A 19,023-nucleotide genomic window follows, 5' to 3' on the forward strand; every position below is an offset into this window, starting at 1 on the left:
AGGGGTGGTGGAGGAGGGAAGGACAGGCCACACAGCACTTTAAAAGTTTAAAACTTTAAAACTTATTGAATGCCAGCCTTCTGTTGTTTGGGCAATCCTCTGGGGTGGAGTGGCCGGGTGGCCGGAGGCCTCCCCACCGCGTTCTTGGGCATATGGGTGAGGAGGCTATGGAACTTGGGGAGGAGGGTGGTTGGTTACACAGGGGCTGTAGCGGCGGTCTGTGCTCTTGCTGCCTTTCCTGCAGCTCAACCATATGCTGGAGCATATTGGTTTGATCCTCCAGCAGCCTCAGCATTGAATCCTGTCTCCTCTCATCACGCTGCCGCCACATTTGAGCTTCAGCCCTCTCTTCAGCTCGCCACTTACTCTCTTCAGCCCGCCACTTACTCTCTTCAGCCCACCACCTCTCCTCCTGGTCATTTTGTGCTTTCCTGCACTCTGACATTGTTTGCCTCCACGCATTCGTCTGTGCTATGTCAGTGTGGGAGGACAGCATGAGCTCAGAGAACATTTCATCACGAGTGCATTTTTTTCGCCTTGTAATCTTCACTAGCCTCTGGGAAGGAGAAGATCCTGTGATCATTGAAACACATGCAGCTGGTGGAGAGAAAAAAAGAGGCAGTGGTATTTAAAAAGACACATTTTCTAGAACAATGGCTACACTCTTTCACAATGAACTTTGCTGTTAACATTACAGACACAGCACATGTGCTTTCGTTCCAAGGTCGCATTTTGCCTCCCCCCACCACATGGCTAGCCCCTCACCCCCCCGCCCCCATGGCTAACAGCGGGGAACATTTCTGTTCAGCCACAGGCAAATAGCCCAGCAGGAACGGGCTCCTCTGAGTGTCCCCTTAAGAAAAGCACCCTATTTCAACCAGGTGACCATGAATGATATCTCACTTTCCTGAGTGAACAAAGAGATAAAGAGATCACAAAGAGATAAAGAACGGATGTTGTTTGAATGCCAGCAAACATACACTGCAATACTTTGTTCTACAATGATTCCCGAGTACGTGCTACTGGCCTGGTGTGGTAAAGTGTCCTACCATCGTGGGTGGAATAAGGCTGCCCTCCTCAGAAACCTTTTGCAAAGGCTTTGGGAGTACATCCAGGAGAGCCGCAAATGCCAGGGCAAATTAATCATTAAACATGCTTGCTTTTAAACCATGTATAGTATTTTAAAAGGTACACTCACCAGAGGTCCCTTCTCTGCCTGGCGGGTCCAGGAGGCAGCCTTGGGTGGGTTCCGGGGGAGGACTGCCTCCAGGTCCAGGGTGAGAAACAGTTCCTGGCTGTCGGGAAAACCGGTTTCTCCGCTTGCTTGCTGTGAGCTATCTACAACTTCATCATCATCTTCCTTGTCCCCAAAACCTGCTTCTGCGTTGCCTCCATCTCCATTGAAGGAGTCAAACAACACGGCTGGGGTGGCTGAACCTCCTAAAATGGCATACAGCTCATCATAGAACTGGCATGTTTGGGGCTCTGACCCGGAGCGGCCGTTTGCCTCTCTGGTTTTCTGGTAGGCTTGCCTCAGCTCCTTAAGTTTCACGTGGCATTGCTTCGGGTCCCTGTTATGGCCTCTGTCCTTCATGCCCTGGGAGATTTTAACAAATGCTTTGGCATTTCGAAAACTGGAACGGAGTTCTGATAGCACAGATTCCTCTCCCCACACAGCGATCAGATCCTGTACCTCCCATTTGGTCCATGCTGGAGCTCTTTTGCAATTCTGGGGCTCCATCATGGTCACCTCTGCTGATGAGCTCTGGCCAGCGTGGCAAGCTGCAGGTGACCATGCAAACAGGAAATTGAAATTCAAAAGTTTGCGGGCTGTTAGGGGGCTTATTCCTTCACCCACTTACTTCCCTGGTCCTTCTCGCATGAACAGAGAGCAAAAATACCCGAAGTCCAAAGGTGCAAACAATTCGATGTTTATTGGGGTGAACTTCCTGCAAGCATGATTCCAGTTTCCTTCCTTAGTATCCTCCTTCCCAGCTCTGACACCACAAAGCCTTACACCTGTGTCCCTGTTCCCATTCCTGCCCTTAGCCAAACATGATTCCAATTTTCTTACCCCCGTTCCTTGTTCCCATCTCACACACCCACATGCCCATGCCCACCCCCAGTCACTTCCTCATTGACTGCAGACTATATAGTAAAACTTGAGTTCTGCTTAGCTATACCTTAACCAATCATTTTCCTGAAATTTAACTAACCAATCCTAACATATTGTAACATGATTATGTAACCAATTATATCCCACCACCTCAATTAGTTTACACCCAGCAAAATTAATTATACAGCAGACAGGAACAATCACAGAACCAGACAGAGATTATACAGACAAACAACAGCAAAGTGGGAACTATAATGACAAAACAATACAGAAGTGAGGATTTCACATCCCAGCTATTGATAAGTGAGTTCTTGCCAGCCTTTCACATTTTCTAGGCACTTCCCTTTCTCTGGAGGTGATAGGAATACAATCCTGTCCTGATAGTGCCTAACAGCCCAATAGCACCTTATTTCAATGTGACTAGTTTGGAATGCGAGGATGTGACCGTTCGCTTCCCAGCTTATGGCTGCCTCTGCTGCTTAGCCAAAGGCCTGAGCCTAAGCACAGGGCCACAAACTGTCACAGTAAGAGAAGGCCCTTACACCGGCAGACAGTGGTTTTGATTCTTTCTTTTATACCTCTATCACTAGCCAAGTGATAAGAATACACCTAAATTCTTAGAGTATAGGCCTTTGCAGACAGGCCTGAATATCTATATCCTAACACGGGCCTTTTCCTGTCTACCTGGCCAGTGCATCTGAGTTGAGAGTGCTGTCCAGAGCGGTCACAATAGAGCACTCTGGGATAGCTCCTGGAGGCCAATACCGTCTAATTGCGTCCACCGTACCACAATTTTGACCCGGCAAGGCCGATTTAAGCGCTAATCCACTTGTCAGAGGTGGATTAAGGAAATCGATTTTAAGAGTCCTTTAAGTCGAAAAAAAGGGCTTCATCATGTGGACGGGTGCAGGTTTACATCAAATTAACGCTGCTAAATTCGACCTAAACTCCTAGTGTAGACCAGGGCTATATCTCCCAAGGTACTTATATGGCCCTCATCTCTGCAGTATCTGAACACCTACCTCAGCATTCATGATGCGTTTGAGCAGTATGAAATGCTGTGAATGAAGAAGCGAGGGGAGGGAAAACAATTACATTTCTTCTTGGCACCCACAGGGGACACAAACCAAATTACAGCCAAGTCACTGAAAAATATACTGACATTTCTTCTGGAGAAATGGCTTGTGGGCCTGTCACTTCTAGCTAGGTCTCTTGGGAAATGGGATTAAGTCAGAGGTGAAAGTAAGCCGGTACGCCCTGGTACGGCGTACTGGTAAGAGCCGGTGCGCCGTACCAGGATCGGCTTTCCCAGAGGGCAATTTAAAGCTGTGGGGTAGCAGCGGCAGGGCTGCGGCGGGGATTTAAAGGGCACCAGAGCTCCAGCTGCTGCTACCCCCCCCCCCGGGGCCCTTTAAATCCCTGCCTGAGCCCTGCTGCACGAGCCCTGGGGTAGGGGTGGGGGGGCTCTGGCGGGGATTTAAAGAGCCCCGGAGCTCCAGCCTTCCCTTCTGCCCCGGCCCTTTAAATCCCTGCAGGAGCCCTGCTGCACAAGCCCTGGGGTAGGGGTGGGGGGGGCTCTGGCGGGGATTTAAAGAGCCCCGGAGCTCCAGCCATCCCTACTGCCCCGGCCCTTTAAATCCCTGCAGGAGCCCTGCTGCCGAAGCCCTGCTGCCGAAGCCCTGGGGTAGCGGTGGTGGGGCTCCAGAGGGGATTTAAAGGGCCAGGGTGGTAGCGGCGGCTGGAGCCCCGGGGCCCTTTAAATCCCCCATGGAGCCTGGCCACCGCTACCCCAGGGTTCGGGCAGCAGGGCTCAGGTGGGGATTTAAAGGGCTCGGGACTCCGGCAGCTGCTACCACAGCGGAGCCCCAGGCCCTTTAAAGCTCTGCCAGAGCCCAGAGCTCCGGGGTAGCAGTGGCAGCTGGGAGCCCCCAAGGCTCCTCAGTGATTTAAAGGGCCCAGGGCTCCGCTGCGGTAACTGGAGCCCTGGACCCTTTAAATCGCCCCCGAGCCCCGGGGCTCCCAGCCACCTCTGCAGCTGGTAGCTCGGGGTGATTTAAAGGACCCAGGGATTTAAGGCCCTGCCACTTCCAGTTGAGGCCACGACCCCTGCTCAGGACTCCGGCGTACCGGTAAATCCTCTAACTTACTTTCACCCCTGGGTTCAGTTAAGGCCTTATGAAGTAGGAGAAGTTCATTCATGTCTCCTCCATACAAATATGGCCCAGATCCCACCCATCATGGGTTTCTCAACAATCTACCACACTCACAGAGCGATACAAGCAACTGGTGGTGGTACCATGATATAACAGTGTGTGTCACACAGCAACTTGAGAACAAGGGAGTTACCAGATGTCACTACTGCCCCTCAGCCATCAAAACATCAAGCCAATTGAACAGAATCATAGAATCATAGAATATCAGGGTTGGAAGGGACCCCAGAAGGTCATCTAGTCCAACCCCCCGCTCGAAGCAGGACCAATTCCCAGTTAAATCATCCCAGCCAGGGCTTTGTCAAGCCTGACCTTAAAAACCTCTAAGGAAGGAGATTCTACCACCTCCCTAGGTAACGCATTCCAGTGTTTCACCACCCTCTTAGTGAAAAAGTTTTTCCTAATATCCAACCTAGACCTCCCCCACTGCAACTTGAGACCATTACTCCTCGTTCTGTCATCTGCTACCATTGAGAACAGTCTAGAGCCATCCTCTTTGGAACCCCCTTTCAGGTAGTTGAAAGCAGCTATCAAATCCCCCCTCATTCTTCTCTTCTGCAGGCTAAACAATCCCAGCTCCCTCAGCCTCTCCTCATAACTCATGTGTTCCAGTCCCCTAATCATTTTTGTTGCCCTTCGCTGGACTCTCTCCAATTTATCCACATCCTTCTTGAAGTGTGGGGCCCAAAACTGGACACAGTACTCCAGATGAGGCCTCACCAATGTCGAATAGAGGGGAACGATCACGTCCCTCGATCTGCTCAGTATGCCCCTACTTATACATCCCAAACTGCCATTGGCCTTCTTGACAACAAGGGCACACTGCTGACTCATATCCAGCTTCTCGTCCACTGTCACCCCTAGGTCCTTTTCCGCAGAACTGCTGCCTAGCCATTCGGTCCCTAGTCTGTAGCTGTGCATTGGGTTCTTCCGTCCTAAGTGCAGGACCCTGCACTTATCCTTATTGAACCTCATCAGATTTCTTTTGGCCCAATCCTCCAATTTGTCTAGGTCCTTCTGTATCCTATCCCTCCCCTCCAGCGTATCTACCACTCCTCCCAGTTTAGTATCATCCGCAAATTTGCTGAGAGTGCAATCCACACCATCCGCCAGATCATTTATGAAGATATTGAACAAAACCGGCCCCAGGACCGACCCTTGGGGCACTCCACTTGATACCGGCTGCCAACTAGACATGGAGCCATTGATCACTACCTGTTGAGCCCGACAATCTAGCCAGCTTTCTACCCACCTTATAGTGCATTCATCCAGCCCATACTTCCTTAACTTGCTGACAAGAATACTGTGGGAGATCGTGTCAAAAGCTTTGCTAAAGTCAAGAAACAATACATCCACTGCTTTCCCTTCATCCACAGAACCAGTAATCTCATCATAAAAGGCAATTAGATTAGTCAGGCATGACCTTCCCTTGGTGAATCCATGCTGGCTGTTCCTGATCACTTTCCTCTCATGCAAGTGCTTCAGGATTGATTCTTTGAGGACCTGCTCCATGATTTTTCCAGGGACTGAGGTGAGGCTGACTGGCCTGTAGTTCCCAGGATCCTCCTTCTTCCCTTTTTTAAAGATTGGCACTACATTAGCCTTTTTCCAGTCATCCGGGACTTCCCCGGTTCGCCACGAGTTTTCAAAGATAATGGCCAATGGCTCTGCAATCACAGCCGCCAATTCCTTCAGCACTCTCGGATGCAACTCGTCCGGCCCCATGGACTTGTGCACATCCAGCTTTTCTAAATAGTCCCTAACCACCTCTATCTCCACAGAGGGCTGGCCATCTCTTCCCTATTTTGTGATGCCCAACGCAGCAGTCTGGGAGCTGACCTTGTTAGTGAAAACAGAGGCAAAAAAAGCATTGAGTACATTAGCTTTTTCCACATCCCCTGTCACTAGGTTGCCTCCCTCATTCAGTAAGGGGCCCACACATTCCTTGGCTTTCTTCTTGTTGCCAACATACCTGAAGAAACCCTTCTTGTTATTCTTGACATCTCTGGCTAGCTGCAGCTCCAGGTGCGATTTGGTCCTCCTGATATCATTCCTACATGCCCGAGCAATATTTTTATACTCTTCCCTGGTCATAAGTCCAACCTTCCACTTCTTGTAAGCTTCTTTTTTATGTTTAAAATCCGCTAGGATTTCACCATTAAGCCAAGCTGGTCGCCTGCCATATTTACTATTCTTTCGACTCATCGGGATGGTTTGTCCCTGTAACCTCAACAGGGATTCCTTGAAATACAGCCAGCTCTCCTGGACTCCTTTCCCCTTCAAGTTAGTCACCCAGGGGATCCTGGCCATCCGTTCCCTGAGGGAGTCGAAGTCTGCTTTCCTGAAGTCCAGGGTCCGTATCCTGCTGCTTACCTTTCTTCCCTGCGTCAGGATCCTGAACTCAACCAACTCATGGTCACTGCCTCCCAGATTCCCATCCACTTTTGCTTCCCCCACTAATTCTACCCGGTTTGTGAGCAGCAGGTCAAGAAAAGCGCCCCCCCTAGTTGGCTCCTCTAGCACTTGCGCCAGGAAATTGTCCCCTACGCTTTCCAAAAACTTCCTGGATTGTCTATGCACCGCTGTGTTGCTCTCCCAGCAGATATCAGGAAAATTAAAGTCACCCATGAGAATCAGGGCATGCGATCTAGTAGCTTCCGTGAGCTGCCGGAAGAAAGCCTCATCTACCTCATCCCCCTGGTCCGGTGGTCTATAGCAGACTCCTACCACTACATCACTTTTGTTGCACACACTTCTAAACTTAATCCAGAGACACTCAGGTTTTTCTGCAGTTTCGTACCGGAGAAGCACATCAGAACGAGAGTAGATAAGAGCTATTGGCCCATCTGGACCATTATGATCAGTAGTTCTTCCACCCTTGCAGAGCCCAGTGGCATATTCCTCTTCTCTGTTCCCCACATTCAGAGCACTTGGGTCTGGGGCCCGCACTGAAGACTCAGTTTCTGGACTATTGCCAGCAAGTTGGTTGCTGCTGCTCCTCCCAGGCAGACAAGTGGTTCACTCTTAAATTGTAGTCCTTTGTACAGCAACCTGCCTCTTCGGGTCTGTCTGCCTGAACCTTCCAATCCACAACTCTTTTAACTATCACTCTTTCCCCCTTCACCTGAAGAATGTGTATGCTCAAAAGTTTGTCTCTCTCACCACGGAAGTTGGTCTAATAAAAAGATATTCCCCCCACTGTGTCTCTCTAAGCCCCCACCCCAAACATGCAATACAGGGCGATGTGCTACTGCTCCATTCTAGAAGCACATCAGAACGAGAGGTAGATAAGAGCTATTGGCCCATCCAGTCCATCTTGAGCCCTGCAGGATTGTTCCCGACACCACAAGCTGTTTTGTCCAGTCTGGTTTGGCATGTCTAGAGCAAAGAGGCTCCCACCACATTCTGTCCAAAGTTCAAATGGCTGCAGCCCCCACAGAACCACCCCCACTAGCTCTGTTACACCCCCCCACACACACACACACACATACACACAAATACTTGTGTATCTCTGCATAACCAATGTGGGAGGCTGGTTCTCAGAGTTCTGGCCCTTTGGATGCAACCAATAATCCTCCTGCCCCAGACTGGGGCTAGGGTGACGTTCCAGAGATGATGTTGCATGGCTGAGGGAAGCAGCTAGAGTGTATGTTGGGAATGGGGCCTGCTCCTATTAACAAGGTCATTGTCCCATAGTCCACAGATAAGGGATACTCATGGGTCCCTCATGGCTCCTAAAGCCCCAGGGCCTTTGGGGTCTGTGCTTGCTTGGACATTTGCTGCCCTTTACTTCTCCTGTGGACTTTGTCCCAATACGCCAAACCTCTGTGACTTCCAGGCTGGGTTACAGCAATATCCCTGACATGGGGTTATCACTGGTGGAAACTGGGAGGCCACAGATGGTGCAGAATGCAACAAGGAGAGTGGAGAGGGATGCTAGCCACAGGGAAATCACTGCTCTGCTGCTCTGCAGGGTGCATTGGCTTTTGGGTGCAAATCTAGCCGTTGCCATTGATTTTTTGGGGGTCTTCCAATGAGATGGTGAGCACCTTCTCCTCTCAGTAGCTTCAACGGGATTTGAGGACTCTCAGCCTTGCAGGGTCAGGCTGTACTTCCCCATATGGTGTGGGCCCGACCTACCTGCGAGATGCCTTCTTTTACCATTTCCTGCAGGAACTGATTTGCTCTGCCTGGCACTCCTAAATTCTGCACATCTGGGCTCTGTTGGCAAAGTGTTCTCGTCATAGAATGACAGAAATGTAGGGCTGAAAGGGATCTTGGAGAAATAATTAAGTCCAGCACCTTGCACGGAGGCAGGGCTATGTAAACCTAGACCATCCCTGACAGGTGTTTGTCAACCTGTTCTTGTACACCTCCAATGACAGGGATTCCACAACCTCCCTAGGTAACCTGCTCCAGTGCTTAACTAGCCTTAGAGTTAGAAAAAAATCCTAATATCAAACCTAAATCTCCCTTGCTGAAGATTAAGCCCATTACTACTTGTCCTACCTTTGGTGGACATGGAGAACAACTATCAGAGGGGTAGCTGTGTTAGTCTGTAGCCACAAAAATAACAAGGAGCCTGGTGGCACCTTAAAGACTAACAGATTTATCTGGGCATAAACTTTCATGGGTAAAAAACCTCTTCTTCAGATGGAGAACAACTGATCATTGTCCTTTTTATAACAGCCCTTAAAATATTTGAAGACTGTTAGCTGGTCCCTCCTCCACTTCTTTTCTCTAGATTAAACATGCCCAGTTTTTAACCTTTCTTCACAGGTGAAGTTTTCTAAACCTTTTATCATTTTTGCTGCTCTTCTCTGGACTCTCCAGTTTGTCCACATCTTTCTTAAAGTGTGGTGCCCCAAACTGAACATAGTACTGCCCCTGAGGCTTCACCAGTGCTTTGCACTTGTCTTTATTGAATTTTATCTTACTGATTTCAGACCAAGTCTCCAGTTCCTCATGGGAACTGGACACTACAACTTACTTCCCTCTATCCTGATCCTGAGTTTCTTAATCAAATGCACAGGTGTAATATCCATCTGCTTCCTTGCGCTTTTACTGGAGAGGTGATGGTGTGTGAAACTGTATTTGTAATAGATTTGTAACAGTATTTGGTATAGATTATTAATACAATAATGCCTAGCTCCTACACAGGCCTTATTGCCCACAGATCTCAAATTGCTTGACAAAGGGGAAGCCAGTATCATCCTCATTGTACAGATGGGGAAACTGAGGCACAGCAAGGGGACATGACTTGCTCAAGATCATACAGCAGGCCAGAGCTGGGAATTGAACCCAAGTCACCTGAGTCCCAGTCCAGAGTTCTATGTACTACACATCAGAATGGCCGTAGTCGGTCAGACCAATGATCCATCTAGCCCAGTATCCTGTCTTCCGGCAGTGGCTGGTGCTAGATGCTTCAGTGGAATGGACAGACCAGGATAATTTATCAAGTGATCCATCCCTGTCATCCAGTCCCAACTTCTGGCAGTCAGAGGTTTAGGGACACGGAGAGCCTGGGATTGTGTCCCTGACTGTCTTGGCTAATAGCCTTTGATGGACCTGTCCTCCATAAATTTATCTAGTTCTTTTTCGAACCCGGTTATACTTTTGGCCTTCACAACATCCTCTGGCAATGAGTTCCACAGCTCGACTGTGCATTGGGTGAAGTACTTCCTTATGTTAATTTTATACCGGCTGCCTATTAATGTCATTGGGTGACCCTTGGTTCTTGTGTTATGTGAAGGGGTAAATAACTCTTCCCTATTCACTTCCTCTCCACCAGTCCTGATTTCATAGACCTCTGTCATCTCCCCCCTTAGTCGTCTCTTTTCTAAGTCCCAGCCTGTTTAATCTCTCCTCATATGGAAGCTGTTCCAGACCCACATCACCTTCCTCTACTGAATATTAATGACATTAATTTACTGTTCATTATGGAAACATGTACATTGTCCAGAGGCAATAGTGGGATTTTGGATCAGTCTTTGCTGGGGAGTTTTCAAACTGAAAATAAATGGAATTGTATTTCACATCTATCCGTTTTACAGCAGAGTGACCCCAGGGCCTTCCCTGGAGTTACTCCTGATTTACACCCACTGGTAGGCAAGAAGAGATGCAGGCTGAGTTGTTAAATCCTTGTTCGTGTCTCTCTTTAAAGGAACAGAGGGTGGAGTGGGGCCTATGGGGTAGCCAAGTTGTCAGTCCCAGCCCAACTAGCCCTAATAACAGTGGGCATGTTGGACACCTCCAAGTAGGGTCAGATCACTGCCCTCTGCCTTGCTGCTCAAGCAGTCCACAGGAGCCATGCAGCTGCTGGCACCCGCGGTGCCCAGGTCCTGGGAGCGGGCTGCTGGCAAGAGGGCAATGCCTAAATTACAGAGATAACTCACACCGCGTCGCACAACAACGATACATGAAAACACATATAAACCTGTCTCTCTAATGCTCTCGATTTATCTTTCTGCCTCTCCATTTATTTCCTCCGCCACCCTATCAGTCTGCACTGTGTGGAGAGCTGGAAATGCCAGCTGCTGAAAATGCAATTTGTTTTGATTCACCAGCGTCTCCCAAAATATCTCGGTGACCTTTTGCATTTTTTGCAATGAATTATGATGATGATTTTTATTTATGTTAACAAAGCGCAATCGCGCCACATGGCCGGGAAAAAAAAGAGACCAAAAAAAAAAAAATCAGACGGAGGGTTGCTTTTTTTAAACAGCATCATGTGTCAGTCCCAGATTTCTGACCTGATTATAACAACGTCTCTTCTACGAAAGAATTTCCCTCCTCTAATCAGCCGACTGGCTATGGAGAAGAGGGTGGCTCAGTGCAGAGAAGGGGAAATGAATAGGCTTTGGAGAAGGTACCTTACAATTTCCAAGGTGTTTTGAAATCAGGGCCCACATCCTTGGCGGGTGTAATTCGGTGTCATGCTATTGAAATCAATGGAATGGTGCTGATTTACGCCTCTTGGGAACCTGGGTCCAAGCTCCTCTCACTTACCTCAGTGCAATTCCATTGTTTTCGGGGAGTCCCTCCTGGTTTGCAGCTGTCTGTGGGTATGCCCAGGTGTGACCAGACTCTTCCCTCGGCTGGGCTGGGGCAGCTCCAGAGCGTGGATGGCAGGGAAGATGCAGAGCCTGGGCAGGAAGGAAAGTCTGTCCAACTCCAGGGACCTGGATGGATCCTATGCCAGCTCCTGGTTGAATCCTGCACATGGGTGTGGAGTGGAAAGGAGCAGGATCCGCTTAGCAGCAAAGTGCAAGGAACAGCCTGGCCGGGGCTTCAATCTCCCAATCCCTGGACTTATCCTGGGGACAGGGCAGGGATTCGCCGCAAGGCAGGTGCTTCAGCTGCCTCCAGATGGAGACAGCAACTGAGGACACCTCCACATCCGTGCTCTGCCTCCCATGCTCCCTGCTCCACTGCCCGTGCCTGGCTATGCCCCTGGACCCACAGGAAGACACCCCACATGTAGGCCCTCCCATGCAGGAGTAGGAAGGAGTAGGAGTAGGCCCTCCCATGCAGGAAATTTGGTCTCCATCCCCCAGAGACAGGTGGGCCCATCCACCATAAGCTGAGGCCCGCCCAGAACTCCACATCCAGCTACGCCCCCGTAGGAAGTTCTGTGCAGGGCCGTTGTTCTTGCTCTGACCCTGGAGACTCACCTGGTGCCTCTCTGCACTTTTCTCCCAAGACCCCATGGAGGGGGGAGGAGAGTTCCCACCTGCTTCCAAATGCCACCCGAGTGCAGGGCTCCCGCCTGCACAGTTCTGGCTCCAGGGTGCTGGGGGGTTCCTATTTTACGCCCTCCCCTTTCCCAGTGCAGCAGTCCCTGCTTTGTCTGCTTCTGGCCCTGTGGGCTGAAACCTCAGCCCCTTATTAAATTAAAGTTATTGCTTTGACAGATGGTGCGGGAGGCAGCCCAGAGGTGATCGTTACCACTCCAGCCACACTTCTGAGTCTTTGCTGCAGGCCCGCGGGGGGGGGGGGGGGTGAGCAGCCTGGGTGCTTTCACGTTTGGGTCCCAGAAATTGCAGCCGCGTATTCAAGACCTGAAGTCTCCTTTTTCCCTCATTCCATCCTTTCTTCTCTCCGCTGGAGACATGGCAGTGGGAGTTATCGCACCCTGCCAACCTGCAGTTCCTGTCATGGGATCAGCTAGAGACTCTATTCTTTTTCACCTCCTCTCCAAACATGCTTGGTGGTGGTGTTGTGTGCTGTTAAACTGTTGCTATGTTCTGATCCAGAGGTGGCTGCATTTATGAAGGCCCACCTTTATTTTTATGTTGTTGGCAAGTGTGGTGCTTTACATTGTTGTTGGTAGTATTGTTGTAGCCAGGTTGGTCCAAGGATACACGTGCAAGGAAAACAAGTCCTGTTCTAAAGAGCTAACAATCCAAATAGACAAAACACATGCAGAGTTCACGAAGGGATGTGACATGGAAAACAGGAATTGCCAGAGCAACTCAGATCCATGGCCCATCTAGTCCAGTATCCCAGTCTCCAACAAAGATCAGCATCAGACACTTCATAGGAAGATGTAAACCCCCCACAATGGGCAATTCTGAACGAACCTGCCCCAGGGGGGAGATTATTCCTGACCCCAGGCAGTCACCAGCTGGATTATGGGCAGAAGCATGGGGATTTATAACTCTTCTAAATTGGTTATGACAATATAATTACAGATGTGAATGTCATCCATATACATGTCTGATTGTTTTTTAATCTTCATAAGCTTTTGGCCTCAGTGAAACCGTGTGACAATGAGTTCCACAGGCTGAAAATGTATTCTAAACAAAGCAGTATTTCCTTTTATCACTTTGAAACGTGTTGCTTCCTAATTGCACTAGGTGTCTCTTGCTCTAGTATTATCAGGGAGGATAAGTGAGCAAGCTAATGGACCTTCTCTCCACCACTCACTGGTTTATTTACCTCTCGCATGTCCTCTTGCATTCATTTCTTCTCTAGACGACATCATCTTAATGTTTTGTGTTGCAATGAAAGCCAGTGGCCAAATGGTTCTGTCTGCAGGGAGGCTTGTTAGTTCTGAGGGTTATTGTTGTTACTTTATTGTTCCTCTGTATTCTTACTTTGGAAGGCACTTTGCTGTGCTCTGGGTAAATAGCACAGTGTAACTCTGATGATGATTATTACTGTTCATTAGGATTCATGAAATTAGTAACAAGAGGCCATGTCTCCCATTGATCCCGCAGCAGCAGGTGTCTTGCATTGTATAAAGCCTCTGATGGAGGGATGCCTGCCCAACACAGTGTAACTGAGGGCTGGGGTTGCATCACCAGTTTAATGAGTTGACTGTTTCTTAGTCCTGTCAGCATTCCGGCCCCCGGGGTGCTAATTTACCCATGGCTGAGCTGAGCAGGCAGCATCGTGTCTGCAGGTTTATTAGGTATCATGTAACCGTTCCCACCCATCGTTAGTAGCAACAGTGCATGTGCAGGCTGAGGGAGAACTGCCTGCTGGGCTGTGACAGCGAAGTTACCCCTCAGCCTGAGCAAAATTGAGACTTGCTGGTACTAAACCATGTACCAGTTCCCTCCCAGCTCACAGTCAGCCACCCAACCAATCTCCTTCAAAGCTCCGCCAGCCTTTACTGTGCCTTGCAGGTAACACGTGGGGCACCCCACTTCCCAAGCCCCCTGGAAGAGCATTCCCCTGGAGGATCCAGCCTCTGTCTCTGGACACGCACAGCAATTACTGACGTTGCTGTCTCTGAAGAGACAGGGCACACACTAACTTGTGTGATTGAGCTAAGACATCACCCCTTGCTTAATATTACAGCACTGAGCTGTACTTATGGCAAAACAAGGAGAAGTTTCTTAACAAAGCTAGAGCTGTAAGTGATAGAAAGTGAAGATCATGGAAACAGAAATGGTTACAAACAAAACACAGGTATAACACACTTCTAAGATATTAATCATATCATTAGCAGCATCAAACCTTTGTCTCAGACAAGCTTCTCACCTAAAGCAACCTCTCGGCGTCATGAGCCCCAGGGCCAGGATTCAGTGTTCAGGGATGCTAAAAGCACTGTCCCTTTTTCTCCCTCAGAAATGAATAACCAACAGGGTTCCTCTTCCGCCTTCTTCTAGTCCAGCAAACCTCGAAGTGTGTCCTTGTAATTTGTACCCCGAGATATGATCCTTCTCCCCCACTGCTTGTGTTCTGGTATTTTGACACCATGCTGCTTTCTTGCCCACCTGCTATAACATAAGAACGGCCGGACTGGGTCAGATCAAATGTCCATCCAGCCCAGTATCCTGTCTTCTGACAGTGGCCAGTGCCAGGTGCCCCAGAGGGAATGAACAGAACAGGTAATCACCAAGTGATCCATCCCCTGTGTTCGCAAAAAGAAAAGGAGTACTTGTGGCACCTTAGAGACGAACAAATTTATTTGAGCATAAGCTTTCGTGAGCTACAGCTCACTTCATCGGATGCATGCAGTAGAAAATACAGTGGGGAGATTTATATACACAGAGAACATGAAACAATGGGTGTTACCATACACACTGTAAGGAGAGTGATCACTTAAGATGAGCTAATACCAGCAGGAGAGCAGGGGGAAGGGGAGGAAGAAAACCTTTTGTAGTGATAATCAAGGTGGGCCATTTTCAGCAGTTGACAAGACCGTCTGAGGAACAGTGGGGTGGGGGGGGGAGGAAATAAACATGGGGAAATAGTTTTACTTTGTGTAATGACACATCCACTCCCAGTCTCTATTCAAGCCTAAGCTAATTGTATCCAGTTTGCAAATTAATTCCAATTCAGCAGTCTCTCATTGGAGTCTGTTTTTGAAGTCTTTTTGTTATAATATTGCGACTTTTAGGTCTGTAATCGAGTGACCAGAGAGATTGAAGTGTTCTCCGACTGGTTTAGGAATGTTATAATTCTTGACATCTGATTTGTGTCCATTTATTCTTTTACGTAGAGACTGTCCAGTTTGACCAATGTATATGGCAGAGGGGCATTGCTGGCACATGATGGCATATATCACATTGGTAGATGTGCAGGTGAATGAGCCTCTGATAGTGTGGCTGATGTTATTAGGCCCTATGATGGTGTCCCCTGAATAGATATGTGGACACAATTGGCAACGGCCTTTGTTGCAAGGATAGGTTCCTGGGTTAGTGGTTCTGTTGTGTGGTATGTGGTTGCTGGTGAGTATTTGCTTCAGGTTGGGGGGCTGTCTGTAGGCAAGGACTGGCCTGTCTCCCAAGATTTGTGAGAGTGATGAGTCATCCTTGAGGATAGGTTGTAGATCCTTCATGATGCATTGGAGGGGTTTTAGTTGGGGGCTGAAGGTGATGGCTAGTGGCGCTCTGTTATTTTCTTTGTTGGGCCTGTCCTGTAGTAGGTGACTTCTGGGTACTCTTCTGGCTCTGTCAATCTGTTTCTTCACTTCAGCAGGTGGGTATTGTAGTTGTAAGAATGCTTGATAGAGACCTTGTAGGTGTTTGTCTCTGTCTGAGGGGTTGGAGCAAATGCACTTGTATCGTAGAGCTTGGATGTGGACACTGGATCGTGTGGTGTGGTCGGGGTGAAAGCTGGAGTCATGTAGGTAGGAATAGCGGTCAGTAGGTTTCTGGTATAGGGTGGTGTTTGAGACCATCGCTTATTAGCACCGTAGTGTCCAGGAAGTGGCTCTCTTGTGTGGACTGGTCCAGGCTGAGGTTGATGGTGGGTTGGAAATTGTTGAAATCATGATGGAATTCCTCATGGGCTTCTTTTCCATGGGTCCAGATGATGAAGATGTCATCAATGTAGTGCAAGTAGAGTAGGGGCGTTAGGGGACAAGAGCTGAGGAAGCATTGCTCTAAGTCAGCCATAAAAATGGTGGCATACTGTGGGGCCATGCGGGTACCATAGCAGTGCCTCTGGTTTGAAGGTATACATTGTCCCCAAATTGCCCCCCCCCCCACTCTCCTGCTGGTATTAGCTCACCTTAAGTGATCACTCTTGTTACAGTGTGTATGGTAACACCCATTGTTTCATGTTCTCTGTGTATATAAATCTCCCCACTGTATTTTCCACTGAATGCATCTGATGAAGTGAGTTGTAGCTCACGAGAGCTTATACTCACATAAATTGGTTAGTCTCTAAGGTGCCACAAGTCCTCCTTTTCTTTTTGCGAATACAGACTAACGGGCTGCTACTCTGATTCCCCCTGTGTTATTGTCTCTCCTGTTTACCTCCGATGCAAATGGCCTCCCATTGTGTTTGACTTACCCTGCTTCATTTACACAGGGGCCTAGGCAGACAGGTAAACTACCATTCCTTTGTCTGGGAAAGATTTATTTATGGATCAACCCGGCCTGATTACATGGGTCAAACATATTTTAATACATACATGTAACTTCTTGAATAACACTCATACATACATCTCACAATGCTTATGCCAATCTGTATGCTATCACCTTTCACTTAATATCTCACACAACCTTCTTTACAAGTAACTGCTATGACAGAATTGTGGAGCATATGTCAGGCCGGTTACGATCTGCTATCACAGAGCAGTGAATGCTTTGCCCATTGCACTGAGAGATTCAGAGGGTCTCAGAGACAGCACACAGGTGGTCAGGACTTCAGGGTTCTATTCTTGGTGCTGACATTGACTCACGCTGTGGGATCTTGGGCAAGTCACTTAAACTCTCTGTGCCTCAGTTTCCCACCCATAATAAAAATTACCTAGTGCACAGGGACTTGTGAGACTTAATATGCACTCTCAAGTGTCGATTTTGCTCTCATTTAGGCCCTGATCCAACACATTACTGTTTGGGGGCAGCCCCCTGTGCCTGTATGAAGGTGTCCCCGTTGACTTCTGTGGGGCTTTTTGTGCATGCAGAGATCTGCGCACACGCTACCAGCTGCAGAATCAGAGCCTTACAGTGCTGCAAATCAGGAGTAACTCAGTGGAACGAGATCAGAGTCAGACCATTGGGGCAAATACTGGTATTTTCATTTGCACAAAACTCTGACTGATTTCAATGAAATTTTGCTTAATGAAGAACATCAGCATTTGGCATTTACGCCCCAACCCTATAAATACACACATGCTTAAGAGTTTAGAGGATCAGGGTCCTAATGCATGTAAATCACTGCAAGATCCTTGGATGGCAAGTGCTGTGGTAGTGCAAATAATTATTATTGAGATATGGCTTTATCTGTTCAGTAATTGCAAAGGGTTAGAAAACATTACAAGGAAATATCAATTCATCTGTACTGTATTCATTTAATTTTTAAAGTGTATGAAAAAATGTACCATGCACTGGGCAAAAAAAACTTACATGCGTGTGCAAAAGGCAAGACAGCCTATGAAATTCACCCTGCAAATGGGCAAAGTTGTTGCTTGCGTTTTTTGGTGTGACCCGTGCTTAGCTGGTTTTCCAGAGCAAAACCCTAAGGATTGCATCCATATAGGGCCAGACTCGCTGGTCCACACCAGCTGCTTTGTGCTGCTCCAATGGTGCAAAATCATCTTAAACCCAAGGTAACAGTTGCCATGTGTCAGCAGAGCCGTGTGAGTAGTGTCCTGGTATGTCCGGCCCGTGTCTCACACATTACACATTACACTAAAGCAGCATTACAGAATGTGTCATGCTTCCTTCCTGCAACTAGACGTGTTTATATGTAGAGTTTGCCCACTCCTACTGATGTAAGCTTTGCCATTGATTTTAGTGGGAGCTAGGGAAAAAGGGTAAAATTCTGCTCTCTGTGACTTCAGTGGAGTTACTCCTGCTATACATCAGTGTCACTGAGCTCAGAATGAGGTCCAATGGGCTGGATGCCTGGGTCTAGCAGAGCACTTGAAGGAGGGAGGTTGTTCTCCCAGTCCTGAGGCTGACTAGGGTTACATCAGCAGGAGCTGTGCCAGGGACCCTCCGCCAGCTGGGAACACTGGAGTGTTTAGGTTCTGCAGAAAAACAGCCAATTCTGCAGGAACTCCTCTGTAACTCCTTGAACTTTCAAGATTTGCAGATCTGGGTATTTCTTTTGTCCCTTGTAACAGCTAATTATCCCCCCCTCCCACCCCCTTGGAAGCCCTATTGCACTCAGCTCCAGGATGTGGTTAAATATTGCTAAGACAGACACTTTCATCCTGATCTGGGTCCCATTCCAAGTCACGATTCCAACTCCACTGACTTCAGCAACATCACTGGTGCTTCATACCAGTATAAGTATGATCAAAATCAGATCCTCAGGGAGTTTGGCCATTGATTTGAATGGGAGCCTGTAATGGTCCTCTCTTCAGGAGCATGGCCTAGTGGTCATGGCTGCAACTCCTGACTGCCAAGGGGGATGTGGGGAGGGGAGCCCGGGCCCTCCCACTCCACTGGGCTTTGATGCAGGGGCCTTTGGGCTACCAGTAGTCTGGCAACCGAGGCTGCTTAAGATGACAGCCCTGGGCCTCTTCCTCTCGTCCACTCCCCTAGGGTTAGCTTAGTCCAAGGCTTTCCCCTGGTGTGGAAAGCCAAACCACAATAAATAAAGGGGATTTCCAATGTCCAAGTTCCACAGGATGCTTCCTTCTCAGGTTGTCTCTGGGGTGGGTCCACCCTTCCCTCAGGGAGGGTCCCTTTGGGCAGCTGTGTCAGAGTTTTGGGTTAGGTTAGGTTAGGGTCGGGTCAGGTCGGGTCAGCTCTCCTCACCTCCAGCTCTACCACCCAAATGAGC

Source organism: Lepidochelys kempii, chromosome 19, assembly GCF_965140285.1.
Source record: "Lepidochelys kempii isolate rLepKem1 chromosome 19, rLepKem1.hap1, whole genome shotgun sequence".
NCBI lineage: Eukaryota > Metazoa > Chordata > Testudines > Cheloniidae > Lepidochelys > Lepidochelys kempii.